We start from the raw sequence: 16,518 nt of genomic DNA, 5'->3' as shown, positions 1-16,518 counted from the left end.
TTCTACGCATGTGTGACTTATGTCTATGGTTTATATATGCGCTGCGTCACACGGACCCCACAAGGACACGCGCCACCTAGCGACCTGGCATGTATATGCATGCACTTTGTAGCGTTTTCATTCAAGTGTGCGTTCTCATGTAAATGGTCAAAAAAAATGAGAACGCAACGGGACTTTGACGTGTTATATGGAGATGGTCGCCGTCTAAAAGAGGCCTTAGTTTCAACACCCGGCCTATACACAGCAGTGTTGTTTTTGGCCGCAAATTTTGATTTTAGTTTAGTCATATAGTCTTTGGAATAAAACTTAATTTAGTTTTAGTCCCATTTTAGTCACCTGGAATGTTTTAAGTGTTAAGTCTAGTTTTAGTCGACTAAATCTACAGTTGATTTAGTCGACTAAAATGTATTTTTGGCGGACCTTGATGGTGTCGTAATGGCTGCTTTTTTTACACTCGCTGAAAATAGCCGATCTGCTGCGATGCGTTGTGGTGCTTGTATAGGTCGGCTATTTTCAGCATGATGCAAGCAAGTGTAAATAAACTTCAGCGAGTGCATATAGACTACATCATCGCCAGTCTTCATGAACGATTTGAAGCAGGAAGATTGAACTTTTCCTCGGATGTGACCATGTGGGTGGAATCCATGGCAATTATGCAGCTGCTCGTTCAGGAACCAATGGCCATGTATAGATTGATGTGAGTTTCATCGTCCGTCTTTGATCTCCTCATGTGCCCATGATGCTTTGCACTCGCTGGTTGAAGGTCTGGTATACCCTTTCCAAGTGCAAGTACCAAAACATCAGTGTCACATGAGTATATATACGATTCACTGCTACTGCATGCAGAACCGGTAACGTATATCAGCCTCTTGTTGTGTATAGATGACAGAAGGGGTTTGCGCTGCAGGTCAACACGTCCTTCCTTCAGTTGTTTCACAGGTTTCTCCTGTCGTGCATTTCTAGTTGCTAGTAGAGTGTTGGTGATGCTTCTTTGGGTTGGCATCCGCTATGTTAAAGATGGAGTGCCACAATATTTGTTTTTTTCCAGTTTTTCATGTGTCTATGAGGTGACAGTACTTTATTGACACCCTGGAGTCGTTTTTAAGAAATACTGTACACTTTTTTTTTTAAATTATACCTCCTTATATAACAATAAGAACTGATGATCATGTTTTAGGCTGGAAAAAAATCACGGCACTCCATCTTTAAGTAGGCGCTCATCACCAGCCAGTCTTGCCAGTACTGGGGTACTCAGACAGTATTAGGCTATGTTCTGGGCGTATAGTCTATTGTATTGTAGGCAAACGAGTAAATACACATCTGCTCCAATGAGGCTAGGTGCAAGGGTCGGTTCCGATCACGAGTAATTCGTATGAACTGGAGGAGATTGTTGACCTGTCTCATATATATAATATATATATATATATATATATATATATATTTGTATGTACATGTTTGTATGTATATTTGTACATCGGGTACTTCTCATTTCCACTGTCAAATTGGTCCAGTGTTGGCCACACTCACCCTCTCTCTCTCTCTTCCTGATGGCAGCAACACTTTCATTTAGCCTTTGGTTTGCACCAACACCAACGCAACAACACCCCACACTACATTACCACACACCCACTCACCTACTTTAGTGATTAACACACCTCATAGCATGTTGAAGCTTTAAGTTATTGTTTATATTGTAAAAAAATATAGCTTTGTGCACTTTTAAAAGCAGTGTATTCCTCCTTTATGTTATGGCCTAAGAGCCAGGCCATAACATATTTGCCTAGCAATGAGAGTGACTTTCACCTCATTCTCCCCTAGAGTTTTTCAAATTACTTAGCTAGTACTTGAATCAGCTGAGAAATAACATTGCAATTACAGAATTTAATGACAATCATTCTGGTAATTTTTGAAGATTGTGCATTTGCTTCTTAAATGGGTTACTGTAGCGCCATCTATGGGTGTATCATAATCACATTTGCATGGCTTGTGCAGAAGCCCTTGGCGCAAGAACCCAGCAATTTTCATTGAAATTGGACTAAGTAGTTTGTGAATAGTCATGAATTTACTTTTTGAATTGGTTGCTATAGCGCCACCTATAGGCCGATCTCTGCGACATCTTTTATGGGGTCTTCTATAGAGCACATCATACACTCCTGGACCAAATTGGGTGTAAATCGGCCTGGTCAGATTTGGAGAAATGATGTCGACAGAAATACAGACAGACACAAAATATTGCTATACACATTGCCATGTATTGGCATGGTGATAAAATATTGTTAGGGCGGAAATAAAAAATGTAAACCTTTTTTTTGTGTCCTATAGGGTCAGAAAAAACATGGTTTACAAGAATCTTCACGAAACGTTCACTAAGCTGGATTCTGCTACATAACTACATAGGCCTACACTATAGCCTATGGGCATTTTAAGTTCTGTGACAGTTCCATGATTTCATGTTCCATGAGGCAGCAAATCTTAGTTTCAACACCCGGCCTATACACAGCAGTGTGGTTTTTGGCAGCAATTAATTTAGTTTTAGTCACATTTTAGTCACCTGGAATGTTTTAGTGTTAGTCTATAGTTTTAAATGTCATGAGATTTTAGTCGACTAAATCTACAGTTGATTTAGTCGACTAAAATGTATTTTGGCGGACCTTGATGGTGTCGTAAACTCGTAATGGCTGATTTTACACTTGCTGAAAATAGCCGATCTGCTGTGTGCTTGTAGATCTGCTATTTTCAGCATGCAAGCGAGTGTAAAATGACTTTTGTCTTACTTATACTGGATCTTTTGTCCACTAGATCGATGTTCCCTTGCAAACATTTTAGTCTAGTTTTTAGTTGTTGACGAAATTGTCAATATATTTAGTCTTAATTTTAGTCATCATAGCTTAGTTTTCATGTAGTTTCCATTTCGCTTTCGTCAGTGAAAAAGGATAGTCGACGAACATCTTTCGTCGTCGTATTAGTCGACTGAATCAACACTGCTATACAGACAGAGCACAGGCTGGTTCTCAATGAAGAGGTGCAGCGAACGCACCGCCGCAAAACAGAACTCAACGGGGCAAGAATTCCCCCGTCATCAGACGCTATTGTTTAACGGTAGCAGACCAAATGACAGGGTTCTGGCAAGCGCTCAAACGTGCCCACCTATACAGCATAAACTGTATATACAGACAGACCTTTTACCTGAAGTCAATCAACACTAATCAACTATGTCTGTGTGTATTCTGCTCTCACTCTTTGGGGCTGTTTTTTAAGTTTTCCCGGGTTGTTTATGTTGGTGCAAGTGATTTAGTGCACTGTTTCTCCGCCAGAGGTGCGTGGATGGGGAAAATGTATTGGAATGCAAAAAAATAATAATCATACCGAAAAATGTTGGAACTATGTTAAATGTATGAAGATTATGTGTGTGTGTATATATATATATATATATATATATATATATATATATATATATATATATATATATATATATCTTGTTTTTAATAGGAGACTGTTGGATGTTCACCAAAAACGCAACAACCACTGATTTAGTGCATCCTAGATTGATCACTAGCTCGAGTGTCTGCGTGCATGTCCATTACTGTCTGGCGGCAAGCTGTACTGTCTGCGTGTGCGCGCGCGCGTGTGTGTGTGTGTGTGTGTAACACGTACAGTAGGCGTTCCGTGAACTCGCACAAACAGTCGCGCAGGGAGCGCGGGACACACCTACTGGGCTTCGCTCTCAGAGAGACACGCATACGTCATGTCAAACACGCCGCGGCGCGGCCCGACCGACCATGATGAGAGATCCTGCGTCAAAATGGATGGTTGTTGGCTAATGAGCGGGTTTCATACCGAGACAATGACAGAAAGGAGCAGAAGAAACTCCCCTCTCTCTCTCTCTCTCTCTCTGCCTGCCTGCCATGCCTGCCGCTGACAGACAGCTGTCGGGGGCCGGGGCCTTGTTTGTTTCAGTAGTATAATGAATGATAATCTGGGTCAAATCGCTCTGCAGAATGCAGCGGTCGCCGCAGGCCTCCCGTATAATGTACGTGGCCTTTTTAGGGGCCACATGTGGTTTAGACCTATGCCAGGCGTATATACTGAACACAAAAGGGAACGGTAGCATTTGCTTGTATGTATAGTGTTTTGTTTTGACTGCAGGGAGAGAGATTAGTAGGAGAGGGGGAGAATATGCGGACGTATTTAGTTGGCCTTATGTGTTTTTGAAAATGGGGAAACTCCAGTGGTTTGCGAGAGTACAGGCACAGGCAGACGGATGGACACGCAGACCAACCGTAGAGCGGTGGTTTTCAACCAGTGGCCCCCGGGGACCACCAGTGGTCCTTGACGGGGTCCCAGGTGCAGGTCCCCAGTTAAAATATAGGCCATAAATGGCCTACTAGTGTACAAGCAGAGCGTACACTATAGTACTGTACTGTAGACCGCTATACAAACTTTCAAATCTCAGCCTCTCTGTGAAAGAACGTTTGCAATATTGAATTATTAGGTTTATCTATTTGCTACGTACCTTGCTTTTGGATGAAAAAAAGTAGTATTTTTTGTGATAATATAATTGTGTAATGATTGCTTATGCTTGTTATGGCAGTGGTGTCAGATTACATACATGTATACATAGGGGCATTGCCTTTAGTCCACCCGACACTGAAACATGTCATCGTTACGTCACCATCGATAACCAATTATACCCTGGCATTGGTACATATAGTCATCACGTCATATGCTCATATGTATATGTCTATATGTATATGTCATTTCTGAGTTGATTAGTGGTATAATGTGTTTACTCGCTTGGTTTTATGCGCATGTCCCTTGAATCCACCTGACACTGAAACATATCATCATTACGTCACCATCGTAAACCAATTATACCCTGGCATTGGTACATATCTGGGACATATACGCTTCGTAGCATGACGGAAAAAACATACCTGCACGGTCTGCTTCCGTATGTCCCGTGCCAGCATATGACATATCATTTGCTGCTAAGGGACAGCACGTCATGGGACTATACGTTTCATAGCATGACGGAAAACATACCTGCACGTGTCTGCTTCGTGCCAGCATATGACGTCATATCATAGTATGCTGCTAAGGGACATGCGCATCGTAGCACCTGACTGATTGCTTACTTGCCACGCTCTGCTTGCGCAAGTAATAATGGGCCTTGACATAAAAAAGGCCTCGCCTAGCCTCCTGCAGAGCCATGGCTTAAAAAAAATCACACCTGTGTGAACTGAAGTGGTGCAATTCCCCTCTCTCTCTCTCTCTCTGCTCCGTTAGATTAGCTTTATTATGGACGCGCTGCCGTCCACCTCCCATTATACAGGCAGACTAAAAGCTGAATAAATCCTAATCTACGGAGCTCTCCGTGGTTTGGTCAATTAGCGCGATTTTCGGAGGTCTTTGCTGATAATCCGGTGGTCTAGATGGAAATATTGGTGCTTTCTAGAGCAAGGATGGCTGTATTTTAGCTCGCTAGCATTGACGCTAGCAACAACATGTTGCTGTTTCTGTGCTGCGTGCGCAGCCTCACAGGCACCAGTGGTGCACGCGCACATGCATGGCACTACACACACGGGTGCGGGTGTGCACGCGCACGCATGCGCACACCACTCATGCTCATTGTACGTACGTACGTACGTACCACGGTACACGGAGCTGTAAGCTGGATGTTGAAGTGGTTTGCACCACTTAAAAACAAGTTAGGTGCTACAGTTCAGACTCACTGTTGTACTTTGTTTTGATGTCGGGTGCTTCAATGATCTTAGCATTGTTGAGAATAAATGACCTCGGAATGACAATTGGCTAATAAAATGCATGAAATTTGCTTTGACATTAACATGAGTGCATTAAATTATTTCTTTCACAAAATGCCAACAGACACGAGACAACACCGTGCAGGGGAAATACATATAAAGTGCAGTTATAGTTCATAGTGCATCAATCAATGTTGCCGGTGTCTAAAGTAAGGGGTTCTCAACCCGTGGGTCACGACCCCTCAGGGGGTCGCCAAATTATGTTGGGGGGGGGGGGGGTCCCCAAATTATTAAAAAAAGAAAATGGAAATGAAAAGTTTACATATAGTATACACATAGTGCCTGCGTAAACGTAATGATCCTTAATGATTATATCTGGTTTCAGTATTCATTTATTTATGATATATTTCTCTTTTCCGGGGGTCCCCATGAGCCAAAAACCGTTGAGAACCCCTGGTCTAAAGTGCCGGTGTCACTAGGGGGCAGGGGTGGAAGGGAAGCCAGAGTCATTGAGCAGCCTCGCAGCTGAGGGGAAAAAAACGTTGTCTGACTTGCATTACTTTGCACTAAAGTATGCAAAAATTCTCGACAGGTGTGCCTTGCAGTTATTTCATCAACAACAACAAAAGGAAACATCCCGATTCTACATACATTTTTCAGTGCAACTTAACAATTGAAAAAGAAAAAAAAAAACGTTCTTGAGATTTGAGATTTTTTGCAGTGGAGAGTATGAATGATTGATGAGGCTTGAGGCTGGGGCCACTCTATTAATGTCAACATGTATGTTTTAAGGGGCCCCGGTGTCTCTTCATGGGGCCCAGAATTCCAAGGCAGCCCTAACGGCCCTTGTCCAATACCGTATAGGAAAACATCTATACAACAATGCTTCTCAGACCTTTTTCACTTCTTCATGGGGACCCCCATATAATTGTGAGAGCAAGCCAAACCGACCAAAAGGTGTCCCATTTGGTTCCATTTGTATATATACTCTCATCAGAGTTACAAACTCCCTCACGGAACTCTCTGGGCGTCCTTGGTCTGGACCCCACAGATATAAAACAACAGCAGCATCATATCGGTCATAATTTCATAATCGTGCACCCCTACTTTTCTTTTTTTTTGTCGCAGCATAAGTGGGGTTTTCATCTTGATAAAACAAAGCATTAAGAAGATTACCTTAAATTGGCTCACAAACATTAATGTTAACTAGCCAGTGCACCATGAATTGTTTATTTTAAACTCTTTCACAAACAGATACTGTATGTGCAATATACAGCAGTGTCCTGCACGCAATGTCTTTGTCTCAGCAGTGACGCTCATGCGTGTGAGTGATGATTCTCTCTATGTAAACAGACAGGTGTCTCAACTATAATCTCTGCAACTTGGTCATTTCCGTCTGTCTGTCGGGTCACAGGCAAGGAAGTATGAGTGACATACAACGCATAATAGGCTCACTTCACTGACACCATGAGGAGTCAGGAGATGTGTTCCGACAGCATGTATAATGGTCTGTTTATCGGTTTATCTTATTGTTCAAGCAACTTTCTTCTATGTTTGTGTGTGTGTGCGTGCGTGAGAGGGAGAGAGGGAGAGAGACAGAGGGAGAGAGAGAGAGAGAGGGGTTGTGTTTGGACCCGCAGGGCAGAAAGAGGCCTGTGACAGGACTTGACAGGTATTGCATGGTGGTGGGCCTCCCAACTGTCAAACAAACAGACAAGCCGAGGAAACTAGAGCTGGAGAGAAGACAGGACTGGAGGAGGATAGCGTAGGGTATAGGAAAGGAGAGGAGGAGACAACACTGACTTGATATTTTGTCCCCTTTTAAACACCACATTGCCAATTATCCAAAGAATGTCCTTATTTATATACCTTCTCTTTACAAATCCCTCATACTACTTCTTCTTCTTTTTCCTCATACGTCTCTGTGTCTTTAACCTCCTCTCGTGCATTTTGTAAATAGTAAATAGTAGAAATGGGGTTTTCTCAGACCTCTCGTCCTCGACACCCTGCCCACGTGTGGACAGAGGGTGACATTACAGCAGCCAGTTATAGTCGCTTGCACAGAAGGTTGTTGAAAGACAACTCAACACTCAAAGTGTCGCCCGCAAACCTGTCCGAGCATGAGGGAAACGTGTGTGTGTGTGTGTGTGTGTGTGTGTGTGTGTGTGTGTGTGTGTGTGTGTGTGTGTGTGTGTGTGTGTGTGTGTGTGTGTGTGCGTGCGTGCGTGTGCACAGATCTGCCAAGCATGAATGTGAAGTCTATAGTGGCGCAAGATCAATGGAGTGGCGTTCAAATAGCTATAGATAGACTGAGAGAGAAATGGTAGCTGGGGAGTAACGACAACAATACAGGAAAAGAAATGTGAATATAGAGAGAGTTGGGCAGGAGGGTGGAAAAAGACCAGTCAATAAACAGATGGAAGAGAGGAGAACTGAAAGAAAAGAGGAGAGGAGATTAGAGTAGAGAGGACGGGAAGAGAAGAGAAGAGAAGAGAAGAGAAGAGAAGAGAAGAGAAGAGAAGAGAAGAGAAGAGAAGAGAAGAGAAGAGAAGAGAAGAGAAGAGAAGAGGAGAGGAGAGGAGAGGAGAGAAGAGAGTGATGACTCGGCCCACCACAGGGGTGTGAGTGCGTTTGTGTGGATACTGTTGGTGAAAGGCTGTTGATTGTTTGGGCAGATTGTGAGGGAACGCTGTCAGGACCTGTCACCTTGACAACCATGCTTGTACTTCACTCAGTCGCTAGCGAGAGAGAGAGAGAGAGAGAGAGAGAGGCCCCTGCCTTCTCACCCTTGTCAACCTCAAAGACACACACACACACACACACACGCACGCACGCACTAAATTCATGCCTTGTTATTCATTTGCGTTTCCCAACCAGCAGTAAACTGCTGTCATTCTCCAGAGGGGGGTTGCGCAACTTGTTTACGAGCTGCGGGATTGAACTTGTGACTGCGTGCAAACAAGTCTCGGCTGGGCATTATTATGGACTTGCGGCTCACCTGGCACAGAACTTAGGTGAGAGCAACAGGTATTTAAGGTCACGGGAGGTGTGTGTGTGTGTGTGTGTGTGTGTGTGCGTGTGCGTGCGCGCGCATGTGTTGTGTTATACGTGCGCCCAGGTGTGTTTGCGTTCAACTTTGCAAAAATGCACATGAGACGAGAGAGCATAGGCTTGTACCGCATGCGGCTCCTCTTCATGCTACAAATCTGTCATCATTAATAGACAACACAACAGACGTGACTACATCACCGCGGCACACAAAAGACAAGGAGACAAGAAGGCAGATGAATGACTGAGGGATTGATAGAAGAACACACATGTGTTGCGTGGCGTGACACAGACGAACGGCCTTATAATGGACAGATGGATAGTTTTAAATGGCAGGAGAAAGGACAGGCCCCCCGATTAGATAAATGGACAGGCTGACAGATAGATGGAACTGGGGATGGGGGGGGGGGGGCGCAGATGAATGGATAAGGTGACGTGACGACAAGGAAGGGAAAAGTCGGAGGGGGGGGGGGAAATGAAAGGAGAGAAAGATAAGATTATCTCTCGGACGATTTCGGTCGCGACTGAAAAGGGAGACGTGAAGACTTCCGCAGGGCTGTACTCAAACAGACGAACATTATTATGGGGCCTTTTAATAAGCATGATTTATACTTAGTTACGCGCCGGTGTCTCGCACCGAAAATCTACAAGCTCGTTTGACCCTTAATGTAGATTCATTGGCACTTTTGTGCGCGATATGCTGGCACTTTCTTGCTGCTCGTATACTGATTTGTGAGAACATTCTAGGCAAGCAAGCAACCCCCAAGCCCCACCTGGTAGAAAATAAATTGACAGCTTCTGAGTGCAAGCCAGTGCCTGTCTCTCTCTCTCTCTCTCTCTCTCTCTCTCTCTCTCTCCCTAGTGTGGACTTCCGATTCTTCTGCTTGACTGATCGTTCAGAATGGAGGGATAGGGAGGGAGGGAGGTGTGAGGGGGGGGGGGGGGGGAAGGAGGCAGCAGAGTGGGTGCATGGGTGGAAAGAGATCGACATAGGGAGGGAGAGGAGAGGAGAGGAGAGGAGACCAGCGTTCGGTGGTTCCCATTCAATGGAAGTCCCTCACTCTGATGCTGAAAAGGGCAGATTCCATCTTTCCCTGGCTTGCGTTTCTCTCTCCCTCCCTCTCTCTCTCTCTCTCTCTCTCTGCCCTATCCATCAACACAGAGTCTGAAAAGCATGAGAGAGGACAGAGAAAGAGAGCAAACCCAGAACTCTCCTAGGCGCACACACTCCTTCCATCAAACCCCGTCGGTCAGACAGACACAGGCCGGGAGACATGGGGAGATTGACTCATACTGTACATCTGTATTTCATAATTACGCTGAACAGCCAGCAGGCCTCGCATCGCAGCCTTCCCCCTCGAAGCCTTTTGCTTCTTATAACGGCCGCCGCGTTTTTTGTTTCCCTCATGGTCCGTGTTGCTGTTTCCGTTGACTATATAGCCGTAATAAAAGCCGTAATAAAAATCTTCTCTTATGGGGGTCCCTAACATGGCATTATCTTTTTCAAATGGGGGGGGGGGGGGGGTCTGCGGGATAATTAATGTCTATTTAAAATGGTCAAGGGTCCTTGAAAATGTATCTTGAGCAATGGTTTTTCAACCCTTTTCATGACGAGGTCCATTATTGATTCTGCATTTGAGTCACAGTCCACGGACCACCATTATGACATTTAGGGCTGTATTTTGCGTGTCTTAAGTACCAGGTCTTATTCCCTAACTTGAGTAAACTAAAGACCTGGAGGCGTGGTCAATGGCTCTTTGGCCACTCAGAATAGCCAAATGGCATTGACCATGCCTGGTACGCAAAATACAGCCCTTAGCCTCTCAGACCCAAAGAATATTTTGTTTGTCATTGCATAAGACTTTGTCTACAATTCCATGCTTTTGGCAAACGTTGATCAAAATAACAATCCTTCTACATTCTCTAATTGTGTAGACTTCTTGTAAATGAAGTAATGCAGATGTTTTAACAATAATTTCAACTCTTGAGAGCATAAAATGAAACCATATGGACCCGTACAGGTTCATTTGGTTTAATTCTACGCTCTCTATAAGATCTATGAGGCCCCATTTGGTTATACCAACTCTCCATTTAGCTGAGGATCACCTGGAACCCCCTCAAGGGACACTGCATGGCGGTCCCCCGGACCACTGGTTGAAAACCACTGATCATGTCATTGCGCGAACGAATTTAGTTCAGTTGTAAATCACGGAAGTGAGTTCATAATGGGTTCCCACTTCCCTCGCCAGTTTTCCAAACGCTTTTCCTTCCAACGGGGATTTAGATTTATGCAAATAATAAGGCCTGTGGTCCAAGAAGTTTCACGTTTTGTTCTACGGCCATATATACTTGTATATTGACGCCAGTTAATATCACAACTGCGATTATTGTGAAGCCATTGTGTGCTTTTTCTAAGCTCTATTAATTGCAGGTGTGTTTGTAAAAGCGTTAAAAACGTTGTTTTATTATTATTTTGTTATTGTTATTGTTACCTTATGCAATTGCAAAGATTCCATTGGAAATCTGTTGTGGTTAACTGTAACACAGTATACTGTACACTCACCTATTTTTGCAGTATCATGCCATTCCCAGAAACGGTTAGGTTTAGGTGTGCTGTCCCGTGGGAGGTTAGGGTTAGGTTGAGGGTTTGAGATAGGTTGTAGTTGTAGGACTAATGACTGGTCTAACCAAATTACTAGTCTAAACTAAGTACTGTCTACAGTAAGTACTGCACCCGTTAAGGTAAGGTTTAGGGGTGCAGTACTTACTGTAGTTTAGACAGTTTTTGGTTTAGACTAGTCATTGGTTAGACCAGTCATTAGTCTTACAACTACAACCTATCTCAAACCCTCACCCTAAACCTAACCTCCCACGGGGCAGCACACCTAAACCTAACCTTAACCCATGTCTAACCAATGACTAATAAACGACTAACACTTGTGCTGAGTGCTAAATGTGTTCTGATGCTTGATTGTCAGTGCACCATTAGACAAGGAGAGGGGGGGGGGGTCACATCTCCTTTACCACAAGCAAATGACAAAAAGGTATATACCGTGCATCACCACCACCGCACACACTGGTCCTGCAGGGCCTTCATGTGTGGAGCGAGAGAGAGAGAGAGAGAGTAAATTCCTTCTTCTCGGCTGCTGACAGACTCGATGAGGTCTCGAGTTTTCACTCATCGGGCGGCCAGTCGGACGGACTGACTGTTACACATGGTCGCGTTCGAATGATCAAATGCACATTTCGCTTCCTCTTTAGTGAACACGCACGCACACAGCACATGCAAGCTTTGTATGAGTGTACTGTACACACGCACACACACACACGCACGCAGTGAGCATAGAGGACACTCTCTCTCTTTCTCACTCACTCGCTCCCACACGCTGCGTGCACACGTGTGCACGTCGGCCGTGCGCGGAGCAAGAGGGGAGACTCGGTGGGCTTGTTAAAATGTATGGTCACGGTGAGGTCGCCGGGGCCTCCCTCGTGTCACTCCACACCTCACAGCTGGGAGAATCTCACTCTGACGCACACGCACACGCACACACACACACACACGCGCGCGCGCTCACACGGGCGCATGTTGGTATTACTGTACTTATGAGGACGTCGACGTTTTCTTGCCCAGTCATTTCATGAAGGCCATTTTTGAGCGGCGCCTATAACTGGTCGCTGCAATGACTGGCCGCGTGTGTGTGTGTATGCATGTATGTCGGTCTGTCTGTCTGTCTGTCTGTTTGCAGTACGACCCATTGACCCCTGCAGCTGACTGCAGGGGTCGCGTTTGGGTCTCTCTCACACACACACACACACACACACACACACACAAGGAAGGAGGATGTAATTACAGTGGTTAATGTGTTGTAATGATATTCAATCTACAAAGTATACCATAGTATAACTAAGTCAACAACTGTGCTTGACTCCAAGGAACAGCAATGTGCGTGTCTATGTATGTGACGTTAATGAGCACGAGTATGACTATTAGTACCAGTAGGGGCGCTGTTTGCCAGAAACAGAGAGAGAGATAGTGCTGTACTGTTACCTGCTAATGAGAGAGAGAGAGAGAGAGAGAGAGAGAGAGAGAGAGGACGGGGGGGGGGGGGGGGCGGGGGAGGGGAGTTGCACCACTCAGTTCACACGGGTGTGATTTTTGCCTTTTTGTTCAGCCATTTTGACCCTGACTCGAAAGCTTGAGTTATAGCCTATATACTTTGTCGCGTGCTGGCGATAGCTGATATAGATGATTTAGCTTATATCCCCTGAATCTAATTCATCTAAAGGCCTCTTAAATCCTAACTCCAATCCCAGTCTTTTCCTAAATTGTACGTTTTGAAGAATCTTCATTAACCATATTATTATAAACAACCATTTCTCTCGCAATGTTCATTTCGACAAAACCGTCCATACATGGACAAGTGTAGTCGCCCTCATGAGTGTGAGTAGGCCTAATACGCACGCGCACACACACACACACACACACATGTCACAACACACTCACACACACACACACACACACACACGTGTTGACACAAAGATCAACATGGATATAAACCCTCACCCACACACACACACACACAGACGCACTCATAGCCAGTGACCCTGTCGTTTCTTACACACAGATACAGATCTCGTATTCATTAATCTTCATTTCAACACACAGTCCAGTTGCCATCAGCACATGTGCTCTCAACAATCACTTGGCACTGTACTGTACTGTGTCTCTCTCTCGCTCTCTCTCTCTCTCTCTCTCTCTCTCTCTCTCTCTCTCTCTCTCTATCTTTCTCACTATTCTTTTTCTCCCTTTCTTCTCTCTCTCTGTCTCTCGCTTCCTTTCTCTCTAATTCTCCTCTCCTGATATCTTCGCTCACCTCTCTTCCTCTCGGCCTCCCTTACCCTCTCTCTCTCTCTCACGCACACACACACACACACACACACACACACACACACACACGTACACACACACACACACGCGCAGGGGTGAGATCTGATTGCTGACACCGATACCGCCTCCTTCCCACTGCAGTTCATGCTGTCCATCTGGATGCCTGATCAGAAGCCTACAGAGCAAGGGTCCTCGCAGCGGGGGCCCTGTCACTGTGCATTAGCCCATTCTGAACGGGAATCCATTTTGGTGTTATAGCATCATGTTATGCTTTAGCTATTGAAAAATAGCAGATCTACAAGCTCATAGCGCGCCACCGAGTGGCGCGCTATGAGCTTGTAGGTCTGCTATTTTTTGAAAAAAATCGAAGACCGACTGACATTTTTATAGAATCTGATCTCAGGTCAGAATGGGTTAATCAGACCCAGTGTGTGTGTCCCGTGGAAACCTCGTATATATGAATCTGATCTCAGGTCAGAATGAGTTAGTGCAGGAGTGACGGCCGAGCCGCGCTGACACCGGGGATAACATCGCCATCAACAGAGCCCTTTTGGCGTCCGTATCACGTTGTGGGATTAGGGGGGTGGGCGGGGGGGGGATTTGGCTGGGCGTGATGAAATCTGAGGTGGCTCGGCTCTGACTATAGCGCCGGGTCGATCCAAGGCCACGGCACTCACACTGTATAATCTAGCGGATCTCTTCCCGGCCGGGAATCTTTCAGGAATTTTTGGACCCTGCAGGCCGAGGGTCATGCACTTAAAAAAAAAGCCCACGTGTTGCACTCTCTGATGCATGCACCGAGAGGCGAGCGGCAGGCGAGATGAAACATTTCAATTCCAACGTGTGTATGTATGTTGTCCGAAGCCTGCGTTATACAGTATAGGTTGACCAACTGTGCACTCCCTAATCCATTAAAGGGACCCTTTTTGCTAAAAAATATATGTTAATGATGTTTAGAAGCTTTAGATCACTTTCCTGGGGGTATTTATGTGTGTAATATGTGGTTTTAGATATTTTAGATTGTAGCAGTGAGCCTGTTGTCTCTGATGTCATGGACACTGGTATACAATATAACACAATATAACATATATTTTTTTGCAAAAAGGGTGAAGTGTCCCTTTAAGATGATTACAAATGCCTTCTAAGGCCACGTATTAACACGGAAACGGACCCCGTCTCTATGGAGAAAACGGAAAACAAAATGAACTCCGATCCGATGTGCCTTCAGTTTAGACGGCGTTGTTCGGCGTTGAGAATGTATAACAAACTGAAATCCCCGTCCGGAGTGGAAGTGTTTGAGAACGCTCCGCCTCGTTTTGGGGACTGCCCGCAAGTCTGACGTCCCGTTAGTCCGACCTGCGTGGCCGGTTAAGACTGAGGTTAGAGGGTTAGCGACCTATGTGGCCGGTTAAGACTGAGGTTAGGGTTAGAGACATATGTGGCTGGTTAAGACTGAGGTTAGAGGGTTAGCGACCTATGTGGCCGGTCAAGACTGAGGTTAGAGGGTTAGCGACCTATGTGGCCGGTCAAGACTGAGGTTAGAGGGTTAGCGACCTATGTGGCTGGTTAAGACTAAGGTTAGAGGGTTAGCGACCTATGTGGCCGGTCAAGACTGAGGTTAGAGGGTTAGCGACCTATGTGGCTGGTTAAGACTGAGGTTAGAGGGTTAGCGACTTATGTGGCTGGTTAAGACTGAGGCTAGGGTTAGCGACCTATGTGGCTGGTTAAGACTGAGGTTAGAGGGTTAGCGACATATGTGGCCGGTTAAGACTGAGGTTAGGATTAGCGACCTATGTGGCTGGTTAAGACTGAGGTTAGAGGGTTAGCAACCTATGTGGCCGGTTAAGACTGAGGTTAAAGGGTTAGCGACCGATGTGGCCGGTTAAGACTGAGGTTAGAGGGTTAGCGACCTATGTGGCTGGTTAAGACTGAGGTTAGGGTTAGCGACCTATGTGGCTGGTTAAGACTGAGGTTAGAGGGTTAGCGACCTATGTGGCTGGTTAAGACTGAGGCTAGGGTTAGCGACCTATGTGGCTGGTTAAGACTGAGGTTAGAGGGTTAGCGATCTATGTGGCCGGTTAAGACTGAGGTTAGAGGGTTAGCGACCTATGTGGTCGGTTAAGACTGAGGTTAGAGGGTTAGCGACCTGCGTGGCTGGTTAAGACTGAGGTTAGAGAGTTAGCGACCTACCGTATGTGGCCGGTTAAGACTGAGGTTAGAGAGTTAGCGACCTATGTGGCTGGTTAAGACTGAGGTTAGAGAGTTAGCGACCTACCGTATGTGGCCGGTTAAGACTGAGGTTAGAGGGTTAGCGACCTATGTGGCTGGTTAAGACTGAGGTTAGAGAGTTAGCGACCTATGTGGCCGGTTAAGACTGAGGTTAGAGGGTTAGCGACCTATGTGGCTGGTTAAGACTGAGGTTAGAGGGTTAGCGACCTATGTGGCCGGTTAAGACTGAGGTTAGAGGGTTAGCGACCTATGTGGCCGGTTAAGACTGAGGTTAGAGGGTTAGCGACCTATGTGGCCGGTTAAGACTGAGGTTAGAGGGTTAGCGACCTATGTGGCTGGTTAAGACTGAGGTTAGAGGGTTAGCGAACTATGTGGCTGGTTAAGACTGAGGTTAGGGTTAGAGACCTATGTGGCCGGTTAAGACTAAGGATTAGGGTTGGAGACCTGCATGGCTGGTTAAGACTGAGGTTAGAGGGTTAGCGACCTATGTGGCCGGTTAAGACTGAGGTTAGAGAGATAGCGACCTATGTGGCTGGTTAAGACTGAGGTTAGAGAGTTAGCGACCTATGTGGCTGGTTAAGACTGAGGTTA

The sequence above is a fragment of the Protomyctophum bolini genome (genome assembly GCF_963924005.1).
Source record: "Protomyctophum bolini genome assembly, chromosome: 17".
Taxonomy (NCBI): Eukaryota; Metazoa; Chordata; class Actinopteri; order Myctophiformes; family Myctophidae; genus Protomyctophum; species Protomyctophum bolini.
The sequence above is the reverse complement of the archived record's forward strand: the minus strand, read 5'-3'. Positions refer to the sequence as shown.